The 7,166-nt window shown below is 36.7% G+C and overlaps 1 pseudogene; it reads left to right on the forward strand.

Annotated features, from left to right (window-relative positions):
- Positions 1–424: 424 nt before the first annotated feature.
- LOC127791552 (cellulose synthase-like protein E1) overlaps positions 425–7,166 on the forward strand; it is an 84,443-nt pseudogene continuing 77,701 nt past the window's right edge.

The raw sequence follows: 7,166 nt of genomic DNA on the forward strand, positions 1-7,166 counted from the left end.
GCGGCAGTTAAAAATCGCCGCTAAATACCAAAAAAATAGCCACTAAAAATCAATTTTTTTGTAGTGGTAACTTAACCAATAAACCCTAATCATTATTTCCCCAACTTTAAAACCCTAATGCATATCATTGAAATCATACAATAACACTACTATTTCAACAAATATTGGAAGATGCTTTCAAAGTCATGATTATAAAGGAATTAAAGAATAATTAAGAAAATTCATGCTAAGGCATGCCGTCAAGAAATTAATGCTGCAAAGAAAGTAGTAAAGAACTTTATGCAGTACCAAGAAAGGAACACTTACCTTTTTCCTTATTGAGAGCATGAACGCTGACTCTCTTTGGTCAGTGTGTTGTCTGGGAGCTCTATAAATTTGTTTCAAAACGTCAATTTCTTCCTCTGCCTCGTCTTTTTCATCCCCAATGTCTTCGTCATTTGATTACTTCCTCTTCAACATCGTCCTCGGCCTTCGATTCCTCTTCGCGTCTTCCTCCTTCGCCTTCCTTTTAAGGTCGCCTCTTCCAGATCTCAAAATAGGGTTTAGGGTTTCACTTCAGATTTGATTTTTAATGGTCCATATGGATTAAAAGTAGGGTTGGTTAAAAGACAACAAGTCCCATTGGACTCAAGAAAAAGTCCGATTGAACGAAATTAAAAAAAAAGGATGAGAATTCCGATCGAATGAAATTTAAAAAAAAGGACAACAAGCCCGATCAAACAAGGACGACAATCCCGATCGAACTTTTGTTCAAAACTTTTTATTTCTTCCTCCGCCACGTGTTCTTCGTCCTCGACGAACGTGCTATTCATCCCCGACGTCTTATCTTATGATTGCTTTGTCTTCGATGTCATCTTCGGCCTCTGATTGCTCTTTACGTCATCCTTTTCCTATTTCCCCCTTTCGTTTCGACTTTTCGTGATTTGAAATTAGGGTTTCAATTTTTTATTTGAGTTTAACCGCGATTAAACCCATATAATTTTTATTTTATTTTGTTTTTTTTTTAGTCAACGCGGGTCCTATTTAAAATTGCCATGTGATAGGTCACTTGTGCAAAGGCACACGTCTCGGGATTCGATTTAGCGCGTGGGTTAAAATTGTAACTAATTTCAGGAATTATGTCTTTCTTACCAAAAAATCGTAAAAATACAATAAAACTTAACTTTTTTTATGCTAACAGTCCTTAATAAAAAAAAAAAAAAAAAAAAGGTAACATCGATCATGTTCTGTACAGGGGAATATGTTTTATCTTGTACATCCTTAGGTAGATGATAAGGGAAGGAAGACCACAAGATATTATAGGGGCATACAGAGAGAGAGAGAGAGAGAGAGAGAGATGGGTAGCAAGCGTGAGTACGTTCCATTGTTCGAGACAAGAAGAGGGAAGGGAAGAGCGATATACAAAGCGTTTGTGGCATCAGTGTTTGTGGGTATAGTTTCCATATTGACATACAGAGCCACAAACATCCCGGCATGGGAAGAAGACGGGTTTGTGGGCTGGATTTTCTGCTTTGCGGCGGAGCTCTGGTTCGGCTTCTACTGGCTCCTATCCCAATCTCATCGCTGGAACCCCATCTATCGCCGCACCTTCAAGAACAGGCTCTCCCAGAGGTGATGATCTCTCTTCTCAATAAATATATAAATGTATATAATCTATATATATATTGAATATTCTATTCTGTATATTTGTAGGTTTCAGGATGACGAGCTCCCGGGAGTGGACGTATTCGTGTGCACGGCGGACCCGAACATGGAGCCGCCGGCGATGGTGGCGAACACTGTGTTATCGGTGATGGCGTACGACTACCCGCCGGAGAAGCTGAGCGTGTACGTCTCCGACAACGCAGCCTCCGAACTTACTTTCTATGCCCTCTTGGAGGCGTCTCGCTTCGCCAAGCACTGGATTCCGTTCTGCAAGCAGTTCATGGTGGAGCCCAGGTCCCCTGCCCGCTTACTTCCTCTCTTCTTCTTCCCCTCGCGATTCCGTTCCGGCTGAATGCTTCAACTCCGTCAAGGTATTTACTTAACTTTAATCTTTAGATGTAGGTAGCTGCATTTCCTTTACTTCGTCTCGATTCTTATTTTTTTGGATCTCGATTCTTGGTTAGTGGGATAACTGTTGAAAAGGTTCGGGCAGACATAGTGGGAGAGAGGCTTATCAATGCGGCAAAAAGATAAAAATGCCCTTCCCCATTTTACAAATTTATAATATGGTCAGTGTACTGCTCTCTCATCTTCTTTCTTATGGCCATTGCTTGTGGCCGTCACTTCACTGCAATGCTACCATCGTCTTGTCTGTCTTCTCTTTACCTTGTTATAGTGATCGTTGACGAGACGATAACAACAAGAAGACAACAAAGACAAGGCAAGAGTAGCAAGATGACGGTGACAAAAAAAAAGATAACAACCATAAAAAGAGAGAAAAGAGAGCGAAACAATAACCCACTTTATAAATTTACAAAATAAATAAGAATATTTTTATCTTTTAACCCGTTCAATAACTCGCCCGATAAATTTTTCTGGTTGGCAAGAATTTTCTCAGTTGAAATTATAAAGTGCCTAATAATCGCGTATTATGGTTGGTTGGTTGGTTCTCTCAATTTGTTTATCGTATCCGTGCTTTTCGATTGGAGGCACGACTTACATCACTTGACTGTTGACTGGAAGGACCCAGGCTTTATCTCAATCAGGCATCCAGTTGTTTATTTCAGGCATGACTTGACCTTTTCTTTTTGTCGTTTAGTGAATCATTTATTATCCTAATAATAATAATAATAATATTTGAAGGCCTGGTGGATGTGATGAGTTGGAGTACTCTGGCCACCTAGATTACCCAAAGTGGAAATGAAAAATTAGAAAATAGTAATTTTTAAAAAGGTCAGAAATAAAAATATGAAAAAATACCTAATTAAAAAAATATAATTTTTTTTGTAAATTTAAAAATTTTGAGTTAAATATAGTAAAAATTCTTTCTTTAACATGCAGAAACACATTTTTAATATTTTCTTGATATTACAAAATAATTTTGAAATATTTTTAAAATTATAAAAATAATTCAAAAATATTTTTTAATGTTTTAAAGACAGAAACATTTCATAAATATTGAAACTGACAGCCTCTAAATCGTTTTCATGCATCATAGGTGGTCATACTTTGGAGTTAGTGGTATACGCATTTATATTTGACATCACTTTAAAATCTCTGGTACTAGTTTTTGTTTTATTTTTTTATTTTATTTATCTTTTGTGCTCTAATTAATTTAATTTAAATTTTTATGTTCAATTTGTGCTTAACATCAACAATGATTTGGCTTGTGTTTTGGATACGGCCTCTTATTTTATTTTAAATTTGTTTTGACTGATCATTGTGTTATTATATTTTGTCATTTTCAAAAGAATATTACCTAATAAATTTAACGTTCATTATTATATTATGTGTTTTCAAAAGAATAAATTCAAAAGAATATTATGTCTTTTTAATTTTTAAATCTTTTTTTTTCTAAAGTTAAATCCTAATTTTTATTATTACATATTTATTTATTTGATTAAATTAACACACTCTTCTTTCCAATTAAGCCAACAAGAGAATGTCAATGTAAAAATAACCCTTCACATCGGTCTGTCACCATTGTAGAGCCAACCATCACTCAAGCGAGCTCAGATTTGCTGTCCCAATTTGGTGTCCCCTTCTCTATCCACCCAATAAAAAACTGCCACATTACTCATCATCAAATAATAATTTTTTTAAAAATATTATAAAATCAAATACAAAAATTATAAATGATATATATGTTGAGTTTAGTGTTTTACTAGCCCGATTGCCAGAATGAGTAGAAGTAGGTTTACCACCTAAAAGCAAGATAATTTGATCGTATTGCTCTTGTTAGTGCAATAATAAGAGATGGATTTGAGCCACTTTGTGTTGTAAACCAAGTGTTGTTTCAAATGATATATAGTGTCTTTGTCCCACATTGGTTGGAAAGAATATTCCCCCTGTCGCTATTTTGCTGGGTTCATCTCTAGTTTCTTACTACTTCTTTTATCCTCAAAACTCATGAGTGCACCCAAGTTTTGAAGTGCTTGTTGTATCATAAGGGATAGCCACCAAAGTCTTTGCATCATTTATTGAGGGGTGAAAATTATCTTTAAGATTGGTGACATTTATTGTCATGCCTTAAGCTTCATGCATTTGCCGCCCACCCTTATCGAATTGATTACAACATTCTTAAGGATAAGTATGGATGCCTCTTTTTAAAAGGATGTGCAACTATTGCATGCGTTAACACTTAGCGAAAGATACAAGAAGACAAATTGTTTTTTAAATTTTTTCAAAAACCATAAATAAGTAACTAAAACAGATCGTTTCCTGCAAGACACAGTGATAGTAGCCGTATGTATATAAAACATAATCATATAATATGGAAATGCAATAAATGATAACGTGTACCTTAGTTTCAAAGAGCATGCCAGTTACTTCTGTTGCACTTTTGACCTAAACTCTTCGGTCTCTCGGTTGAGCTCTCGCAATTCCATTATACCGACTCACCAACCTGTTTCCCAAATCAGCTCTTTGTCCGCCCCGATACCTATCCTTGCCTGACCAAGCCACCCACATAAGCCTAGGGGAGCAAGTCAGTCCATTTGTAGGTTGCCTTGGAACCCTCCACTGAACCCGTGCTAGGACTGTCTCAACTAAGGTGAAAGAGAGTTGGGACCATTCCTCCAAAGGGACTATCCATTTCATGGAGTTGAAGCGGGATATAACAAATGAGCTGCGGCTGTATAGTCGCTGGAAGCTCATCGAAAATCCCCAACTGTTGTACCGACGACAACTCTTACCGTCACAACTATTGGTATCGCTTAAGAATGAACAACGACCACCAGAGGCTACCCGATACTGTACACTTCCAGATACCAGTAACTCTTGCCACCCTAGAGACTATTCGCTGGCTACCCAAGTTGGTTTCTTGCAATGGCTGCGACGAACTCCTTCGTCGGATCCGCATGTTGCTGTCCATTCTCCTGGCTATAAATATTTTCGGCCACGAACTTGTCTGTCCCTAAGGCGTCTAACGATTGCAACTCCTTTCAATCGGTTTTCTTCTCCACACCAGAAGATCCACGGAGGAGAAGACCGAAAACCGCTCCCTGCTGCTGCGCATGCACTACTTCCTCCTTGCAAATATATATCCAATATATATTAAGCCAAGAAAGAGGAGGAGCCTGGTGCTCCTGCTGCTTCAATAAATATATATATATTTATACATATATATATCTATGTATTTGGTGGAACAGACGGACAGAACAAAGGAGGAAGAAGACGGAAGAGGGGCAGCGTTGGTTCTCTGGAAAAAGACGGGAATCACACTTCTGAAAATTGGGGCTACCAATTGGGCTGCTACGGTTGCGTTTTTTCAAATATTTCTTTAATAATAATATATTACATATATATATATATTTGCAATGCAAATCTCGGTAACCAAGGGAACATTTTCCCCTTTAATTTCAGTCCTTGCAGACACAATGATGCTCCTACTGCAGCTTGTCTCTTCCGTTGTCTTTTCTTCATTTCAATTGCAATTTTCAATTTGAAATTGCCACCGTCGAATTGCAATTTTAATTTCTCTTCCTCTGACTTTTCAAACAGATGTGAATGGTAAAGATACAAAGAAAAAAATTATATAAGAGCATGTAATTTAAAGTCTTCTAACTCATGTCACGTATGATGTCACTCTTCATTTATTTTTTATGTTTGAGGGTGTTTTATTTTTTTATGTATTATTATGTTTTATCATCACGATTCCCTTTATCAAAAGTGACATAATATGTTTTTTTACTTTAAACTTTTAATTTGTCTTTTATCATCATTAACTCTCTTTTGTCAAAAGAGTCAATGATGTTGTCTATTTTTAATTATTAGGTTTGTCTTTAATCATTGTAATTTGTCAACAAGATTAGTATTTATGTGTGTGATCTTGTAATGTTTTGAAATGAACATTTTTATGAAAAAAGTGCAGACAACATTTTTATCATAATTCTTATCTAAGAAATTTATTTGTTTAGTGGCGAATTTACTTGTTTCTTATCACTCTTCCTTATTCTATTTTAGAGTGTGACGAATCAAAATTGGTATTTTCTTGTTTGTGACGAATTTTCTTATCAAACAAGGGGTCCTAGTATTTCTTTTGTATTTTGGGCACATTATATTGGTATCAGAGCTTAGATTCTGATCATGGCCTGAGAAGATGCACCAAGAGGGCTTTCATTGGAAGAAGCTCAAATCATGGGTCCCCAACTAAGGCAAGAAGAGATGATGGAACAACTTACTCGTTTGACTCAAGCGTTTGAGATGATGGGAGTTCAACAACCACCATAACAACAACACGTTCCTCAAGCACCAAGAAGGGCCATCCATGAAGATGAGGGTGAAGGATATGAAATCGAAGACGAAGATAGCGTGGTTGAACAACCATGGGAGATGAGGCAACAAAGAGATCCGAGAAACAACATCAAGATGAAAATTCCACCATTTAAGGGAACTAGCTCACCGGAAGAGTACTTGAAGTGGGTGCAACGAGTGGAGAAAGTATTCGAATATCAAGAGTATTCTGAGGTAAGAAAATGTGAACTTGCAGCTCTTGAATTTACAGATTATGCTAATCTATGGTGGGAGAACTTAAAAGCATAATGTAGGAGAGATGGAGAAGAGGATATTAGGAGTTGGAGGGTTATGAAATGTCTAATGAAAAACCATGGAGAACAAAATGTTCTTTTCTTCAAAACAAGATTTGTGGCAAAAGAAAGGCCATCATCGAATTGCAAGGAAATGAGAGGGAATAAGGGAGTAAGAGAAGATGAGAGAATAATGAATCTCTCTATCAACTTCTTAGAGGGAAAATGAACCCTATCATTGAGGCTAGAGTCAATGGCAAGACTTTAGTGGTCTTCTTGAGCAAATCGAGTAAAAAAAAAGAGAAAGTAAGATAAAGACACAAATAGAAGAGATGAAGACTAAGAGTAGAAGAGAAATTGGAAGGGTTTTTAGAGGATGAATAAAAGAGGTTGCATTTTGCAATCAACGACCACAACAATCTTTTCCTCCATTAGTGATGGTATCCAGGCAATAACATTGTTATCCTTCCTCGTAGTGATTTTAAGGCTAAGGCT

The sequence above is a fragment of the Diospyros lotus genome, chromosome 15, assembly GCF_014633365.1.
Source record: "Diospyros lotus cultivar Yz01 chromosome 15, ASM1463336v1, whole genome shotgun sequence".
NCBI classification, from domain to species: domain Eukaryota; kingdom Viridiplantae; phylum Streptophyta; class Magnoliopsida; order Ericales; family Ebenaceae; genus Diospyros; species Diospyros lotus.